Source organism: Salmo salar, chromosome 01, assembly GCF_965601325.2.
Source record: "Salmo salar chromosome 01, fSalSal1, whole genome shotgun sequence".
Taxonomy (NCBI): domain Eukaryota; kingdom Metazoa; phylum Chordata; class Actinopteri; order Salmoniformes; family Salmonidae; genus Salmo; species Salmo salar.
The window spans coordinates 13,174,996-13,194,875 of NC_138291.1; the positions used below are offsets into that span (position 1 = coordinate 13,174,996).

Below are 19,880 nucleotides of genomic sequence, written 5' to 3' on the forward strand. Positions count from 1 at the left end.
CAGAAGGGGGAAAGGAGAAGATGAATTGTGTGTCGTCTGCATAGCAATGATAGGAGAGACCATGTGAGGATATGACAGAGCCAAGTGACTTGGTGTATAGCGAGAATAGGAGAGGGCCTAGAACAGAGCCCTGGGGGACACCAGTGGTGAGAGCACGTGGTTCGGAGACAGATTCTCGCCACGCCACTTGGTAGGAGCGACCTGTCAGGTAGGACGCAATCCAAGCGTGGGCCGCGCCGGAGATGCCCAACTCGGAGAGGGTGGAGAGGAGGATCTGATGGTTCACCGTATCAAAGGCAGCAGATAGGTCTAGGAGGATGAGAGCAGAGGAGAGAGAGTTAGCTTTAGCAGTGCGGAGAGCCTCCGTGACACAGAGAAGAGCAGTCTCAGTTGAATGACCAGTCTTGAAACCTGACTGATTTGGATCAAGAAGGTCATTCTGAGAGAGATAGCAGGAGAGCTGGCCAAGGACGGCACGCTCAAGAGTTTTGGAGAGAAAAGAAAGAAGGGATACCGGTCTGTAGTTGTTGACTTCGGAGGGATCGAGTGTAGGTTTTTTCAGAAGGGGTGCAACTCTTGCTCTCTTGAAGACGGAAGGGACGTAGCCAGCGGTCAAGGATGAATTGATGAGCGAGGTGAGGTAAGGGAGAAGGTCTCCGGAAATGGTCTGGAGAAGAGAGGAGGGGATAGGGTCAAGCGGGCAGGTTGTTGGGCGGCCGGCCGTCACAAGACGCGAGATTTCATCTGGAGAGAGAGGGGAGAAAGAGGTCAAAGCACAGGGTAGGGCAGTGTGAGCAGGACCAGCGGTGTCGTTTGACTTAGCAAACGAGGATCGGATGTCGTCAACCTTCTTTTCAAAATGGTTGATGAAGTCATCCGCAGAGAGGGAGGAGGGGGGGGGGAGGGGGAGGAGGATTCAGGAGGGAGGAGAAGGTGGCAAAGAGCTTCCTAGGGTTAGAGGCAGATGCTTGGAATTTAGAGTGGTAGAAAGTGGCTTTAGCAGCAGAGACAGAAGAGGAAAATGTAGAGAGGAGGGAGTGAAAGGACGCCAGGTCCGCAGGGAGGCGAGTTTTCCTCCATTTCCGCTCGGCTGCCCGGAGCCCTGTTCTGTGAGCTCGCAATGAGTCGTCGAGCCACGGAGCAGGAGGGGAGGACCGAGCCGGCCTGGAGGATAGGGGACATAGAGAATCAAAGGATGCAGAAAGGGAGGAGAGGAGGGTTGAGGAGGCAGAATCAGGGGATAGGTTGGAGAAAGTTTGAGCAGAGGGAAGAGATGATAGGATGGAAGAGGAGAGAGTAGCGGGAGAGAGAGAGCGAAGGTTGGGACGGCGCAATACCATCCGAGTAGGGGCAGAGTGAGAAGTGTTGGATGAGAGCGAGAGGGAAAAGGATACAAGGTAGTGGTCGGAGACTTGGAGGGGAGTTGCAATGAGATTAGTGGACGAACAGCATCTAGTAAAGATGAGGTCAAGCGTATTGCTTGCCTTGTGAGTAGGGGGGAAGGTGAGAGGGTGAGGTCAAAAGAGGAGAGGAGTGGAAAGAAGGAGGCAGAGAGGAATGAGTCAAAGGTAGACGTGGGGAGGTTAAAGTCACCCAGAACTGTGAGAGGTGAGCCATCCTCAGGAAAGGAACTTATCAAGACGTCAAGCTCATTGATGAACTCTCCAAGGGAACCTGGAGGGCGATAAATGATAAGGATGTTAAGCTTGAAAGGGCTGGTAACTGTGACAGCATGGAATTCAAATGAGGAGATAGACAGATGGGTCAGGGGAGAAAGAGAGAATGTCCACTTGGGAGAGATGAGGATTCCAGTGCCACCACCCCGCTGGCCAGATGCTCTCGGGGTATGCGAGAACACGTGGGCAGACGAGGAGAGAGCAGTAGGAGTAGCAGTGTTATCTGTGGTAATCCATGTTTCCGTCAGTGCCAAGAAGTCGAGGTGCTGGAGGGTAGCATAGGCTGAGATGAACTCTGCCTTGTTGGCCGCAGACCGGCAGTTCCAGAGGCTGCCGGAGACCTGGAACTCCACGTGGGTCGTGCGCGCTGGGATCACCAGGTTAGAGTGGCAGCGGCCACGCGGTGTGAAGCGTTTGTGTGGCCTGTGCAGAGGGGAGAGAACAGGGATAGACAGACACATAGTTGACAGGCTACAGAAGAGGCTACGCTAATGCAAAGGAGATTGGAATGACAAGTGGACTACACTTCTCGAATGTTCAGAAAGTTAAGCTTACGTTGGAAAAATTTTATTGACTAAAATGACGAAGATGATACAGTACTGCTGGCTGGTGAAGTAGGCTAGCTAGCAGTGGCTGCGTTGTTGACTTTGTTTGAACGTGTAGCTGGCTAGGTAACCTATTTTCGTCGCGGGGGACGAAAATAGCTGGCTAGCTAACCTCGATAATTACTCCAAACTACACAATTATCAAACTATGACAAAGTCAACTAACACTGCACTAGTAAAATCGTTTCGTTGTAATGTATTAGTTTTTACAGTGCTGCTAGTCAGTAAAGGTTGGCTAGCTAGCAGTGGGTTTGATGATGACTAGGTGTGTTGACTAAGTCTGGAGTCTGGACAACGGCGTCGCGTCGCGGCTGGCTAGCTAACCTCGATAATTACTCTAAACTACACAATTATCTTAGATACAAAGACAGCAAAGACAGCTATGTAGCTAGCTAGCACTACACTAATCAAGTCGTTCCGTTGTAATGTAATAGTTTCTACAGTGCTGCTAGTCAGTAAAGGTTGGCTAGCTAGCAGTGGGTTTGATGATGACTAGGTGTGTTGACTAAGTCTGGAGTCTGGACAACGGCGTCGCGTCGCGGCTGGCTAGCTAACCTCGATAATTACTCTAAACTACACAATTATCTTTGATACAAAGACGGCTATGTAGCTAGCTAAGAAAAAATTGCTCAGATCAAACAAATCAAACCGTTGTAATGTAATGAAATGTAATATTACCTGTGGAGCGAAGCGAAGTGCGACTACCCGGAAGTAGGGGGAGTGACTTGCAATAACATCTGCTAACCATGTGTATGTGACCAATAAAACATCTATTTGATTATAAAGATTATTTATTTTGTCCATGTGTTCCAGTACCTCAGAGCCCCTCATGGTCGTGACAGTACACCCCCCAACGCGTGGCTCCAGCCGCAGGACAACGTGGCCAGAAGGACAGCCCCAAGGGCGAGGAGTGGGCCAGTCTGGACGGAGGAGATGGAAATCCCGGAGAATGTTGGGGACCAGGATGTCGGCCACCGGAACCCAACAGCGCACCTCTGGACCGTACCCCTCCAAGTCCACCAGGTACTGAAGCTGACTCCCATTATGTCGGGAGAGAACCACCGGCATAAGGAGGGAAACATGAAAATAGGGTGAGCTCTGGTAGTTGGTAAGTTACCTCATTAACCCTCTGGAGGACCTTGAAGGGCCCCACAAACTGGGAGCTCATCTTCTGGCAGGGCAGGCGGAGCGGGAGGTTCCTGGTGGAGAGACCTTTTTTTATTTATTTAACCTTTATTTCACCAGGTAGGCCAGTTGAGAACAAGTTCTCATTTACAACTGCGACCTGTCCAAGATAAAGAAAAGCAGTCCGACAAAAACACAGAGTTACACATGGGATAAACAAACGTACAGTCAATAACAACAGAAAAAATAAAAAAATTATACAGTGTGTGCAAATGTAGTAAGATTAGGGAGGTAAGGCAATAAATAGGCCATAGTGGCGAAATAATTACAATTTAGCATTAACACTGGAGTGATAGATGTGCAGATGATGATGTGCAAGTAGAGGTACTGGGGTGCAAAAGAGCCAAAATAAATAACAATATGGGATGAGGTAGTTGGGTGGGCTATTTACAGATGGGCTGTGTACAGGTGCAGTGATCAATAAGCTGCTCTGACAGCTGATGCTTAAAGTTAGTGAGGGAGATATAAGTCTCCAGCTTCAGTGATTTTTGCAATTAGTTCCAGTCATTGGCAGCATAGAACTGGAAGGAAAGGCGGCCAAAGGCGGAGTTGGCTTTGGGGATGAACAGTGAAATATACCTGCTGGAGCGCGTGCTATGGGTGGGTGTTGCTATGGTGACCAGTGAGCTGAGATAAGGCGGGGCTTTACCTAGCAAAGACTTATAGATGACCTGGAGCCAGTTGGTTTGTCAACGAATATGAAGCGAGGGCCAGCCAACGAGAGCATACAGGTCGCAGTGGTGGGTAGAATATGGGGCTTTGGTGACAAAACGGATGGCACTGTGATAGGCTACATCTAATTTGCTGAGTAAAATGTGATTACCAGGATAGAAAACGGGAACCTCACTGTGGTGGTGGTCTGCCTGATCCTTCTGATGGTGCACTTTATTCCTCTCTCTGGTCTACCTACCGCTCTCCAGGTTGCTGAGACACTATTCTTGCAGGTCTTCCGACACTATGGCCTTCCCGGAGGCCAAGGTCACCCTCAAGGTCAGCACCACAGGTCCCAAAGTGGTGTGGCAAAAAAAAAGATTCTCGGGCCCGTAGTTTTTCCTGATCTTGTAACATAACCGGGTAAAATCCCGATCCCTACACAGTATGACATGATTAATCTGTTGTAAAAAGGTTTAATATGTGCTATGATGGGACCAGAGCTTTTCTAATCAGGTCACATGGTTTTAAAAAAAGAACTCCTGGAAAAACTCCTGGCCTTGGAGCAACCTTGTACTTTAATATGAATCATTTTTAAAGGGGGTTTCCTGTGCACAGACAGAGAAAGCAACAAGATTGGACAATAAAACTCAGAGGGCTGAGCTTGCTTTTATGCAGGTTTGCATAGTGTACTCAAAGTCTATGTTCATTGATAATTCCAGTTAATAATTTTAGATTGAAAAAGTCTAGGTACCATTGTCAGCCCAAGTTTGAATATAAATACACAACATTACCCGTTTGTTTACCCTGGCCAGAGGGACAGGGAGCATAGTAGACTAGCTAGACTAGCCTGCTCTTGTTACAGTTGATCAGACTGAAGAATAGTCTTGTTTCCAAGCAATACAGATCGCTAATGTTGAGGTGTATAGGCTCATTAGCCTACTACATTTATGTAAGAGTTTTTGCTTGTGTCTATCAAGAGTGGTGTTATCATGAGGTTAAATAAATACCGAAGGAAAGTGGAGGGCGCGCCTTGAGCATTGTGCCGCGCGACATGTGATTTCTTTTAATCTGATTGGTCATGACAGGCAATGAGCCTGCAACAGCACTCTGACGTGAAGGAGTGAGGCAAATCGTTCCCCCCAAAAAACATAACTTTGCCACTCTTTTTAACATTTTGCGTCAATATATTTTATTAAACTAGATCAAAAGTGCTGTGGCTGATTGATTGAAAAGTGCTGTGTCAAATGGCGCCTCGCCACACGTTTTAGCGCGGGCCTGATGAGAAGAAGCTGTGGTATGTCCTATAAAACTATGGAAGAACATCACTCCTTAAGCTATAGTCTGCAATTAAAAAAACAACAAAATGGCCACCCTACCACTTATTTTGGTATACCGCTGAGGGATAGGGATAGGGAAAAGTAGGCTAACCCCTCTCAAATTAATGAACAGAGCACCAAAAATGTATCTACCAATCCCAGACTGTAGCTTTAATTGTGACAGTCTTATAATAAGGACATTCACCAGCTGATACAAGCTATATTCATATGGCTTCAGATCAAAACGACCTGACGTGATCCTCAAAGATGGAAATGTTGTCATTAAAGTAGGCCTAGCAGCCTTACCCAGTCTGTTGGAGCTTTCCGACAACGTCATTGCATTTTGGTACTCCAGAAGTACATTCATTTCCAATGGAACGCTGCGTTTTCCTTGCAGCATTGTGTTGCAGAGGCAGTGTCAGTGCATTCTATGTTCTGTGTGGTGTGATTTATCCAACATATGCATCAAATTGTTTATGTAGACTTGACAGAAATAGTAGCAAAAGGTGATTGTGGAACTTCTGTTGCACACATATCCACAGAAAATGTTGGGTTACATAATGAAAAAAGTTTGAGTGCAAAGTTTTTTGCATTGATGTATTGACGCTATCGGTCTGATCAAAGTGTTAGCCAACTCCTCTCTCTGTTTGTTAAAGGTATTCATGGTATGATAACAAATAGTACAGGATAAGGCTTGTATGCTGCAACCTTGACTCAGGGTTAGATGTAACTATGATATCAGGCTGGTATACTGTAACCTGGACTCAGGGCTAGGCGTAACTATGAGACCAGGCTGGTATACTGCAACCTGGACTCAGGGGTAGGCGTAGCTATGAGACTAGACTTGTATACTGCAACCTGGACTCAGGGGTAGGCATAACTATGAGACCAGGTGGCTATATTGGTCCGGAAATACAGGACTAGTAAAGGCCCAGTGCACTACTTTTGTGAAGATAATAATTGTTATAATTTTTTCATTTTTTTATTATATATTTTTGTATTCATATTTTTCAGGGGTTGCTGCACCCCTACTTCCCACAGCTATGGTTAGGAGGGAGGTACTGTCCAGACCACCCTCTCATGGACATTAATTTAACTAAGGAACAGTAGCAACAGACCAGGGCCTGGTTTCCCACAAGCATCTCTCTCTCCCTTTTTCTTTTCTATTCACCCTCTTTAAAATGTGACTCTCTAACCAAGGTCTGTTGTCTTTCTCTCTAACCAAGGCCTGTTGTCTTTCTCTCTATCCCAAGGCCTGTTGTCTTTCTCTCTATCCAAGGCCTGTTGTCTTTCTCTCTAACCAAGGCCTGTTGTCTTTCTCTCTATCCAAGGCCTGTTGTCTTTCTCTCTAACCAAGGCCTGTTGTCTTTCTCTCTATCCAAGGCCTGTTGTCTTTCTCTCTAACCAAGGCCTGTTGTCTTTCTCTCTAACCAAGGCCTGTTGTCTTTCTCTCTAACCAAGGCCTGTTGTCTTTCTCTCTATCCAAGGCCTGTTGTCTTTCTCTCTATCCAAGGCCTATTGTCTTTCTCTCTAACCAAGGCCTGTTGTCTTTCTCTCTAACCAAGGCCTGTTGTCTTTCTCTCTAACCAAGGCCTGTTGTCTTTCTCTCTAACCAAGGCCTGTTGTCTTTCTCTCTAACCAAGGCCTGTTCTTGTTCTCTCTATCCCTTATCTTCTTTAACGTTCTATCCCTTTCTTTACTCTTTATTTCCCTCGTTCTCTCATTCCTCCTGTTTGTTTCTGTATCTCTACATTTAGCTCTCTGTGAATACTCCCATCCTCCTCCACACATACAGAGAGGGAGATAGATAGGGCCGTTATGGACGAGCCTCCACCACTTCAGAGTCAGTCTATTCTCTCCTCCCTCCCCAGGCAATCTTCTTCTCTTCTCTATTTTCCCTCCTTTCTGCATTTCTGATGTTGGGCATACTAATACTAAAAATAATAAAACCTTATCATAGCGGCCATTGAAATTGGGAGATAAGAAAATTCATTAGCAGGCAGCTTGCTAATGACAAGAGAGGAGATGAGAATTATAATAAAGGACACCTAATCAGTTGTACAACTTAATTGTGTCTTCCACATTTAACCCAACCCCAATCAATTCCCCCCTTCACTACAAAGATACAGGCGTCCTTCCTAACTCAGTTGCCAGGAAAGGAAGGAAACCGCTCAGGGATTTCACCATTAGGCCAATGGTGACCTTAAAACAGTTGTAGTTACTCGACAATACTAGCCCAATTTACAGAGTGAAAAGAAGGACGACTGTACGGAATAAAAATATTCCAAAACATGCATCCTGTTTGCAACAAGGCTCTAAAGTAAATCTGAAAAAAATAATTGCTAAGCAATTAATTTTGGGGCCTGAATAAGAAGTGTTGTGTTTGGGGCAAATCCAATACAGCACATTACTGAGTACCACTCTCCATATTTTCAAGCATGGTGGTGGCTGCATCATGTTATGGGTATGCTTGCAATCATTAAGGACTTGGGAGTTTTTCAGGATAAAAAATAAATGGAATGGAGCTAAGCACAGGCAAAATCCTAGAGGAAAACCTGGTTCCGTCTGCATTCCACTAGACACTGAGAGATGAATTCGACTTTCAGCAGAACACTGACCTGAAACACAAGGCCAAATATACACTGGAGTTGCTTATCAAGTTGACAATGAATGTTCCTGAATGGCCGAGTTACAGTTTTGACTTACATCTACTTGAAAATCTATGGCAAGACCTGAAAATGGATGTCTAGCAATGATCAACAACCAATTTGACAGAATTTGAAGAATTTTACAAAGAATAATGAGCTAATGTTGCACAATCCAGGTGTGGAAAGCTTTAATAGACTTATCCCGAAAGACACAGCTGTAATCGCTGCCAAAGGCGCTTCTACAAAGTATTGACTCGGGTGTATTTCTGTGTTTTATTTTCAATAAATTAGCAAAAATGTCTAAAAACATGTTTTCACTTTGTATTGTGTTTTTATTTTTTTTAATACATTTTGAATTCAGGCTGTAACACAACATGTGGAATAAGTCAAGAGGTATGAATACTTTCTGAATGCACTGTATGTGTGTAGGGCAGACCAGCCCCCAAAGAGACTATTCTTATCAACTGCATGCAAGAATGTCCTCTGTGTTGTCTTAGGAATTCAGCATTCTCTGTGTTGATCTTGCCAACCCTCATTGTCACTCCTCTGAGAAACGGAGGTTCTCTTGTGACTAGACCATGTAGGTCTGATATCTGATTGGAGGTTAACTTTACAGTAATACTATAGGTCAACAACTCATATTTTGAGTCGAAACAACTCAACCTCTAGCTCCTAAGCAAATTTGCAGTATTTTTTTGTGTGTTATTTCTTACATTAGCCCAAAACGCTTTTTGTGTTATTACATACAGCCAGAAAAAACTTTTGGATATCAGAGCAGCGGTAACTCACCAGAATTATGACCAGGAATACAACTTTCCTGAATTGGATCCTTTGTTCGTACCCCCCCAGGGCAACTGAACTTATTCCAGAGGCTGCTCCAAGATTCTGCTGGGCACACCGTCCACCACTTCAGAGTATATTACTGGCTAATGTTCAGTCTCTGGACAATAAAGTAGACGAGCTCAGGGAGAGGATCTCCTTCCAGAGAGACATCAGGGACTGTAACATACTCTGTTTCACATAGTCATGGCTCTCTCCGGATATACTGTCCCCGTTCATACAGGCAGCTGGGTTCTCAGTACATCACACAGACAGGAATAAAGAACTCTCCGGGAAGAAGAAAGGCGTTTATATGATTAACTACTCACTGTGTGATTATGATAACGTACAGAAACTCAAGTCCTTTTGTTTACCCAACCTAAATTACCTCACAATCAAATGCCAACCATATTACCTCCCAAGATAATTCTCTTTGGTTATAGTCACAGCTGTGTATATTCCCCCACAAGCTGATACCACGATGGCCCTCAAGGAGCTACACTGGACTTTGTGCAAACTGGAAACCACATATCCTGATGCCACATTTATTGTAGCTCGGATTTTAATGAAACAAAGCTGCGTTACACAACTGAAGTCATGTCACTGCTCTGCACGACAAAGTTCCAGTGTCACACAAACAAGTTAACAATGAAAAATGTCATGCCTCACACTCCTCTTTTGCTCCTGTTCCTACTCAAAGTCAACAGGATCACATTCCACATAGTTCCGTAACTCCTGCCTTGGTTCAACATGCACAGCAGCAGCCAGGTGAGATGATGATGGGCCAGATGATGGGTATGTTGGAACTAATGATGGAGAAAGTGCAGCGACAAAACAGTGGTTCCCGTGAACACAACCCCCCTGCACACAACCCCAGGTCTCAACGTCGTCCCAGAGAATAGGCCTGCAGGGTCTGTAATGATATTAGGCACTCAACACAGTCTCACTGCATGGGAGTGCGTCAGTGCTTCCTCTGTTTAACTCCTGGTCACACGAGACATGCATGCCCCAGGCTTTTGTCACAATCCAGTCCAGCTGAGGGAAACTAGCCGACCTGTGTTCTGAGGGAGGCAGTACAGGTCAAGATGAGGATACTCCCAATGCCAAATCTCTATACATGTCAGCCGAAGACTCTAGTAATATGACTGGAGATGTTGTGTACCAGAACACACATGTGAAAGGAAGAAGCGAAAGCCTGTTTTACATGCCTGTGATTGTTGGTAACAAAGTTACTCTAGGCGCTATGCTTGACAGTGGGTCAATGGTGTACACAATGAGTGAGATGGCAGAGCTGAAGTTGATAGATGCTGGGGTAGTTGATGTAAAATGCCAGTTTAATTAACTCCGATGTCATGCTTGTGAGCTGTGGAGGACGTTGTGTGAGGCCTACCTTGTCACAACACAACTGATTGGCTCAAATGCATTAAGGAAAGAAATTCCACAATTCACTGTTAACGAGGCACACCTGTTAATCGAAACTACCTCATGAAGTTGGTTGAGAGAATGCCAAGAGTGTGCAAAGCTGTCATCAAGGCAAAGAGTGGCTACTTTGAAGAATCTAAAATATATTTGATTTGTTTACCACTGTTTTGGTTACTACATGATTGCATGTGTTATTTCATAGTTTTGATGTCTTCACTACTATTCTACAATGTAGAAAATACAGAAAAATCCTTGAGTAAGTAGGTGTGTACAAACTTTTGACTGGCACAATATATATATAGTATATAGTATATATATATATATATATATATACCTTACTTTTGGTATATACACTGCTCAAAAAAATAAAGGGAACACTTAAACAACACAATGTAACTCCAAGTCAATCACACTTCTGTGAAATCAAACTGTCCACTTAGGAAGCAACACTGATTGACAATAAATTTCACATGCTGTTGTGCAAATGGAATAGACAACAGGTGGAAATTATAGGCAATTAGCAAGACACCCCCAATAAAGGAGTGGTTCTGCAGGTGGGGACCACAGACCACTTCTCAGTTCCTATGCTTCCTCGCTGATGTTTTGGTCACTTTTGAATGCTGGCGGTGCTTTCACTCTAGTGGTAGCATGAGACGGAGTCTACAACCCACACAAGTGGCTCAGGTAGCGCAGCTCATCCAGGATGGCACATCAATGCGAGCTGTGGCAAGAAGGTTTGCTGTGTCTGTCAGCGTAGTGTCCAGAGCATGGAGGTGCTACCAGGAGACAGGCCAGTACATCAGGAGACGTGGAGGAGGTCGTAGGAGGGCAACAACCCAGCAGCAGGACCGCTACCTCCGCCTTTGTGCAAGGAGGAGCAGGAGGAGCACTGCCAGAGCCCTGCAAAATGACCTCCAGCAGGCCACAAATGTGCATGTGTCTGCTCAAACGGTCAGAAACGAACTCCATGAGGGTGGTATGAGGGCCCGACGTCCACAGGTGGGGGTTGTGCTTACAGCCCAACACCGTGCAGGACGTTTGGCATTTGCCAGAGAACACCAAGATTGGCAAATTCGCAACTGGCACCCTGTGCTCTTCACAGATGAAAGCAGGTTCACACTGAGCACGTGACAGATGTGACAGAGTCTGGAGACGCCGTGGAGAACGTTCTGCTGCCTGCAACATCTTCCAGCATGACCGGTTTGGCGGTGGGTCAGTAATGGTGTGGGGTGGCATTTCTTTGGGGGGCCGCACAGCCCTCCATGTTCTCGCCAGAGGTAGCCTGACTGCCATTAGGTACCGAGATGAGATCCTCAGACCCCTTGTGAGACCATATGCTGGTGCGGTTGGCCCTGGGTTCCTCCTAATGCAAGACAATGCTAGACCTCATGTGGCTGGAGTGTGTCAGCAGTTCCTGCAAGAGGAAGGCATTGATGCTATGTACTGGCCCGCCCGTTCCCCAGACCTGAATCCAATTGAGCACATCTGGGACATTATGTCTCGCTCCATCCACCAACGCCACGTTGCACCACAGACTGTCCAGGAGTTGGCGGATGCTTTAGTCCAGGTCTGGGAGGAGATCCCTCAGGAGACCATCCACCACCTCATCAGGAGCATGCCCAGGCGTTGTAGGGAGGTCATACAGGCACGTGGGGGCCACACACACTACTGAGCCTCATTTTGACTTGTTTTAAGGACATTACATCAAAGTTGCATCAGCCTGTAGTGTGGTTTTCCACTTTAATTTTGAGTGTGACTCCAAATCCAGACCTTCATGAATTGGATTTCCATTGATTATTTTTGTGGGATTTTGTTGTCAGCACATTCAACTATGTAAAGAAAAAAGTATTTAATAAGATTATTTCTTTCATTCAGATCTAGGATGTGTTGTTTAAATGTTCCCTTTATTTTTTTGAACAGTATATATATATATATATGGGGATTGAAAATGATGCAGACAATTACATTGATTGAATCTACAATCTACCTGCAATATTAAAGCTGATCTACCCCTAAATAAAAAATGTTAAAATACAAAAATAAATAAAATGAATGATGAAGCCTTAATATATCCTCTTACATCTAGACGTTCCGCTAGCGGAACACTTGCTCCAATATCCAATGATGGGTGTGGCACGAAATACAAACTCCTCTAAAATCCGAAAACTTCCATTTTTCAAACATATGACTATTTTACAGCATTTTAAAGACAAGACTCTCGTTAATCTAACCACACTGTCCGATTTCAAAAAGGCTTTACAGCGAAAGCAAAACATTAGATTATGTCAGCAGAGTACCCAGCCAGAAATAATCAGACACGGCCGGATAAAAAACGGACCCGATTTAATCTGGTTATTACTCCTGCCCAGAAATTAGAATATCCATATGATTGTTTGATTTGGATAGAAAACACCCTAAAGTTTCTAAAACTGTTTGAATGGTGTCTGTGAGTATAACAGAACTCATATGGCAGGCCAAAACCTGAGAAGATTCTATACAGGAAGTGCCCTCTCTGACCATTTCTTGGCATTCTATAGCCTCTTTATCGAAAACAGAGGATCTCTGCTGTAACGTGACATTTTCTAAGGCTCCCATAGGCTCTTAGAAGGCGCCAGAACGGGGAATGATGACTCTGCAGTCCCTGGGCGAAAAACAGTAGGGGATTTGGATAGTGGTCGATCTGAGAACAATGAGACGGGTGCGCGCGTGCACGTGAAGAGTCCATTTTACATTTTCAGTCTTTGAACGAAAACAACGTCTCCCGGTCGGAATATTATCGCTATTTACGAGAAAAATCGCATAAAAATTGATTTTAAACAGCGTTTGACACGCTTCGAAGTACGGTAATGGAATATTTTGAATTTTTTTGTCACGATATGCGCCGGCGCGTCGCCCTTTGGATAGTGTCTTGAACGCAAGAACAAAACGCCGCTATTTGGATATAACTATGGATTATTTGGAACCAAAACAACATTATATGTCCCGTGTGGCTCAGTTGGTAGAGCATGGTGTTTGCAACGCCAGGGTTGTGGGTTCGATTCCCACGGGGGACCAGTACGTAAAAATGTATGAAATGTATGCATTCACTACTGTAAGTCGCTCTGGATAAGAGCGTCTGCTAAATGACTGAAATGTTGGGTGTAAAGTAGAAGTCCTGGGAGTGCATTCTGACGAAGAACAGCAAAGGTAATCCAATTTTTCTAATAGTAAATCTGAGTTTGGTGAGTGCCAAACTTGGTGGGTGTCAAAATAGCTAGCCATGATGGCCAGGCTATCTACTCAGAATATTGCAAAATGTGCTTTCACCGAAAAGCTATTTTAAAATCTGACATAGCGATTGCATAAAGGAGTTCTGCATCTATAATTCTTAAAATAATTATGTTTTTTGTGAACGTTTATCGTGAGTAATTTAGTAAATTCACCGGAAGTTTCGGTGGGAATGCTAGTTCTGAACGTCACATGCTAATGTAAAAAGCTGTTTTTTATATAAATATGAACTTGATTGAACAAAACATGCATGTATTGTATAACATAATCTCCTAGGAGTGTCATCTGATGAAGATCATCAAAGGTTAGTGCTGCATTTAGCTGTGGTTTTGGTTTTTGTGAGATTATATGCTAGCTTGAAAAATGGTTGTGTGATTATATCTGGCTGGGTTCTGTCCTGACATAATCTAATGTTTTGCTTTCGTTGTAAAGCCTTTTTGAAATTGGACAATGTGGTTAGATAAAGGAGAGTCGTGTCTTTAAAATGGTGTAAAATAGTCATATGTTTGAGAAATTGAAGTTTTTGCATTTTTAAGGTATTTGTAATTCGCGCCACGCTATACCATTGGATTTTGGTGAGGCATTCCGCTAGCGGAACGTCTGTCCCTAACAGGTTCTCCTCTTGACAATTCAAAACTCTCTGAGAAGTAGCCGTTGTTTACTATTTTACACCTGGGGTTGCTATACATTATTTTTACCCATTTTATAAGAGAATTACCGAAATTGAAAAAATCCAGGCATTTATAAATAAAATCCAGTCTTACTTTATCAAATGCCTTTTCAAAATCTGCTTTAAATACCATTCCTGGCTTCTTATATGTTTCATGATGTTCTGTTATTTCTAGTAGTTGTCGTATATTATCATCTCCAAGGTATCGTCCATGTAAAAAACCTGTCTGATCAGGATGAACAAAACCCTTTTAATTCTGAGTGCTATGTATTTTGCTAGTATTTTTGCATCACACCATTGAAGTGTAAGGGGCCTCCAGTTCTTTAGATAGACCGGGTTTTTATATTTTCCATCTGGGTCAGACCTTCCTGCTGAGTACCTGACAGACTACCATTTCTATAGGAGTAGTTAGCACAATCTAACAATGGAGCTTTTAATATATCAAAAAATACTTGATATACCTCTACCGGTATGCCATCAAGCCCTGGGGTTTTTCCAGACTGAAAGGATTTAATAGCCTCAAAAAGTTATTTCTCTGTAATTTGGCCTTCGCACTGATCTTTCTGTACATTTATTAATTTTCCATTTTTTATATTATTTGGAAGGAATTCCTTACCGTAATCTTCATTCAGTGGGAGAGGATGAGACGGAAAAGAGAACATCTGCCTAAAATATTTATCTTCCGCTTTTAAAATATCTTTCGGAGATTCATAGATGACTCCGTCTTCAGTAACGAGTTTGATTGAACAAAATGCATGTATTGTATAACATAATGTCCTAGGTGTGTCATCTGATGAAGATCATCAAAGGTTAGTGCTGCATTTAGCTGTGGTTTGGGTTTATGTGACATTATATGCTAGCTTGAAAAATGGGTGTGATTATTTCTGGCTGGGTACTCTGCTGACATAATCTAATGTTTTGCTTTCATTGTAAAGCCTTTTTGAAATCGGACAGTGTGGTTAGATTAACGAGAGTCTTGTCTTTAAAATGTAAAATAGTCATATGTTTGAGAAATTGAAGTAATAGAATTTCTAAGGTATTTGAATAACGCGCCACGGGATTCCACTGGCTGTTACGTAGGTGGGACGAAATCGTCCCACTGGCCCTAGAGAAGTTAAAATAGCTTTTCGGTGAAAGCACATTTTGCAATATTCTGAGTACATAGCCCGGCCATCATGGCTAGCTAATTTGACACCCACCAAGTTTGGCCCTCACCAAACTCAGATTTACTATAAGAAAAATTGGATTACCTTTGCTGTTCTTTGTCAGAATGCACTCCCAGGACTTCTACTTCAACAACAAATGTTGTTTTGGTTCCAAATAATCCATAATTATATCCAAATAGCTCCGTTTGTTCGTGCGTTCAAGTCACTATCCGAAGGGTGACGCGCGAGCGCATTTCGTGACAAATAAATTCAAAATATTCCATTACTGTACTTCGAAGCATGTCAAACGCTGTTTAAAATAATTTTTTATGCAATTTTTCTCGTAAAATAGCGATAATATTCCAACCGGGCGACGTTGTATTCGTTCAAACACTGAAAGAAAAAAATTTAGTCGTCTCGTGCACGCGCGCTCCAGAGTCATTGTTCTCAGCAGGACCACTCACAAAAACTCCTGCTGTTTTTCTCCCAGAGACTGGAGAGCTCTCATTCCACTTTCTGGCGCCTTCTGAGAGCCAATGAAAGCCTTAGAAAATGTCATGTTACAACAGAGATGCTGTATTTTTGATAGAGATGCCCTAGAAGGAGAACAAATTGTCAGACAGGGCACTTCCTGTATAGAATCTTCTCAGGTTTTGGCCTGCCATATGAGTTCTGTTATACTCACAGACACCATTCAAACAGGTTTAGAAATTTTAGAGTGTTTTCTATCCACATCTACTACATGCATATTCTAGTTTCTGGGCAGGAGTAGTAACCAGATTAAATCGGGTACGTTTTTTATCCGGCCGTGAAAATACTGCCCCCTATCCGAAACAGCTTAAACAAGGGTGTTCGCTGTCACCATATCTATTCATTATGGCCATCGAAATGCTAGCTATTAAAATCAGATCCAATAACAACATTAGAGGATTAGAAATCCAAGGCTTAAAAACAAAGGTGTCCATGTGTGCCGATGACTCAAGTTTTATGTTCAGTCCGCAAGCTAGATCCCTGCAATGTCTCATTAAAGATCTAGATAACTTTTCTCTACTCTCTGGACTAAAACCTAATTATGATAAGTGTACAATATTACTTATTAGATCCTTAAAAAATACAACTTTTACATTACCTTGCAGCTTACCTATAAAATGGGCTGATGGTGAGGTAGACATACTCAGTATTCATATCACAAAATATGTATAAATAAGCTCTCCTCAATGAATTTCAATAGAAAACTTGTAAAAATAGACAAGATCCTGCAACCATGGAGAGGTAAATACTTGTCTATTTATGGAAAAATTGCCCTGATTAACTCCTTAGTCATATCTCAGTTTACTCACTGACTTATGGCACTGCCAACTCCTGATGATTCTTTTTTCAAATCATATGAGCAAAAAATATTTTGCTTTATCTGGGACGCTAAACCAGACAAAATAAAATGAGCCTATCTATTTAATGAATATGAATTGGGTGGGTTGAGATTATTAAATATAAAAGCACTAAACCTCTCTCTAAAAGCTTCGCTCATTCAAAAGAATTATTTGAACCCTAAATGGTTCTCACGTAGATTAATAAGAAAAGCTCATCCATTGTTTAAAAATGGCCTTTGTGCAGATTGCCATGTCTCATTTTTGATTAATTGAAAACGATACTTTTTTCAAAGTATCTGTCTTTTTCAAACAAGCATTGCAGCATTTCATCCCCCTGAAAAGATAGAACAAATATTATGGCTGAACTCAAATGTGCTGGTTGATAAAATACCTGTATTTATGGGAAAGATGTTTGAAAGGGGTATTTTGTTCTTAAATGATATTGTAATGGTAGAGTTATGTTCTTCGTGGAGTTATCAGAATTGTACGGGAAGGTCTGCTCAATCCAAGAGCACAACCAATTGATTACAGCATTGCCCCAAAAATGGAGGAGGCGGGTGGCAGCGGGAGGAGGTAGGGAACTGGTCCGTCTGCCCAATATAAAGGATCAAAACTGGAGGGGGAATAAAAATAGCATAAATAGGAAAGTATACCAGTTTCATTTGAGAACCAGGATGTTGACAACTGTGCCATACAGATTGCAAAATAGTTATGAAGAGATTTTTGATGTACCAATTCCATGGTACAGGGTGTATGAGTTGATATATAAAACAAAGCAAGATTCAAGACTATGTGCTTTTCAGCTAAAATTATTATATAGAAGTCTTGCCACCAACAAAATGTTGAAATTTTGGAGCATAAAATCATCGAAGCTCTGCAGATTTTGTTGTGAGGATACAGAATCAATAGACCATTTATTTTGGTATTGCCCTCAGGTAGCTTGTTTCTGGTCTCAGGTTCAGGAATGGCTGAAAATGCATTGATAGCATTGATCTAAAATTGACCCTAGAAATAGTACTGTTAGGAGATCTGAAGAGACCGGGTCAGTCAATTACTAATATACTAATACTCTAACACGTAATCTGTAGATTCTATTCGATTAGATATATTGAAATTGTACGTTAAACATCATAGCATAGTTGACAGATATGTGTTGCGTAGAAACACGAAGTGGGTGGCCAGCAGAGATAGATGGGATGGGCTGAGGGAAGCTGAGGGTTGGTATGTGGAATTGGAGACAAGTGGGAGTGGAGTTGCTGTGTGTGAGAGAGAGAATGATGGTCAAAAGATAAAGGGGAAAGAAAGTCAAAATATAACATAATAAAAGTACATTTGAATGACACTAAGTGGCAGTGTTTTTACAACTAATGCCGGTTTGCCTGAGGCTGATGCCGTGCAGGTGTTTGTAGTCATGCATATACACACGCTCTCATTCAAATAAACACATACAAGAACACACACATACATGTAATAGTGCCAGACATGCACACAAACATATAAAGTAGGCATTGCTGTTATGATTTGAGTAGTCCTTGATGTCCTTTGTTTTAAATGTATTATTTTTTTCATTGTTGTTTGCTGTTTTCTTCTGTCTTTTCCTTTTTTCTCTTTAGTTCATTCTCTTGGTTGTTGCATTGGGGGGTTCTTGGGGGTGAGGAATGGAATTAATAGTATATTTTTTTCCGGGAGGGGGGGACTGTGGGTGGGGTCTCGAATGGTTGAGGGGCAGCTTTTGGGGAACTGTGGGGGGATCTTGGAGGGTTCGGGTTTCACAAGATTGTGATCATGAAAAAGGAAACTATGACATATATTTTATATCACTATCATGCACACGCTCCCTCACACATAAGGATGGCTCTGTTGCGGAAAGACTGATACATGTTTGATAGTGTCTTGATGCTGTATTGTTTGTCCTTCATGTTCTAATACTTTAATGTTACCCCTTCCTTGTGTTTTTTGTAATAAATAATAAAAAAGGAGGTCTTGGCTTTGGGGATGACCAGTGAGATATACCTGCTGGAGCGTGTGCTACTGGTGGGTGTTGTTATCGTGACCAGTGAGCTGAGATAAGGCGGAGCTTTACCTAGCATAGACTTATAGATGACCTGGAGCCAGTGGGTCTGGCGACTAGAGCATACAGGTCGCAGTGGTAGGTGGTATAAGGGGCTTTGGTAACAAAACGGATGGCACTGTGATAGACTGCATCCAGTTTGCTGAGTAGAGTATTGGAAGCTATTTTGTAGAAGACATCGCCGAAGTCGAGGATCGGTAGGATAGTCAGTTTTACTAGGGTAAGTTTGGCGGTGTGACTGAAGGAGGCTTTGTTGCGGAATAGAAAGCCTATTCCAGATTTGATTTTGGATTGGAGATGTTTAATATGAGTCTGGAAGGAGAGTTTACAGTCTAGCCAGACACCTAGGTATTTGTAGTTGTCCACATATTCTAGGTCAGAACCGTCCAGAGTAGTGATGCTAGTCGGGCGAGCGGGTGCGGGCAGCGAACGGTTGAAAAGCATGCATTTGGTTTTACTAGCGTTTAAGAGCAGTTGGAGGCCACGGAAGGTGTGTTGTATGGCATTGAAGCTCATTTGGAAATTAGTAAACACAGTGTTCATAGAAGGACCAGATGTATACAGAATGGTGTCGTCTGCATAGAGGTGGATCAGGGAATCACCTGCAGCAAGATCGACATCGTTGATATTTACAGAGAAAGGTGTTGGCCCGAGAATTAACCATGTGGTACCCCAATAGAGACTGCCAGAGGTTCAGACAACAGGCCCTCCGATTTGACACACTGAACTCTGTCTGCGGAGTAGTTGGTGAACAAGGAAAGGCAGTCATTTGTGAAACCAAGGCTATTGAGTCTGCCGATAAGAATATGGTGATTGACAGAGTCGAAAGCCTTGGCCAGGTCGATGAAGACGGCTGCACAGTACTGTCTTTTATCGATGGCGGTTATGATATCATTTAGTACCTTGAGCATGGCTGAGGTGCACCCGTGACCAGCTCGGAAACCGGATTGCACAGCGGAGCAGGTATGGTGGGATTCGAAATGGTCAGTGATCTGTTTATTAACTTGGCTTTCGAAGACTTTAGAAAGGCAG

General features: G+C 43.1%; 1 protein-coding gene across 1 annotated transcript in view; it reads right to left on the bottom strand.

The window, feature by feature from the left end:
* The window catches only part of LOC106561476 (platelet-activating factor receptor), a 32,259-nt gene extending 23,133 nt beyond the window's left edge, over nucleotides 1–9,126 (bottom strand). Inside the window, exon 1 of the mRNA XM_045714314.2 lies at nucleotides 8,874–9,126. The gene's annotated coding sequence lies outside the window, so the exon portion shown is untranslated. The remainder of the gene's footprint in view (nucleotides 1–8,873) is intronic.
* Nucleotides 9,127–19,880: the final 10,754 nt, after the last annotated feature.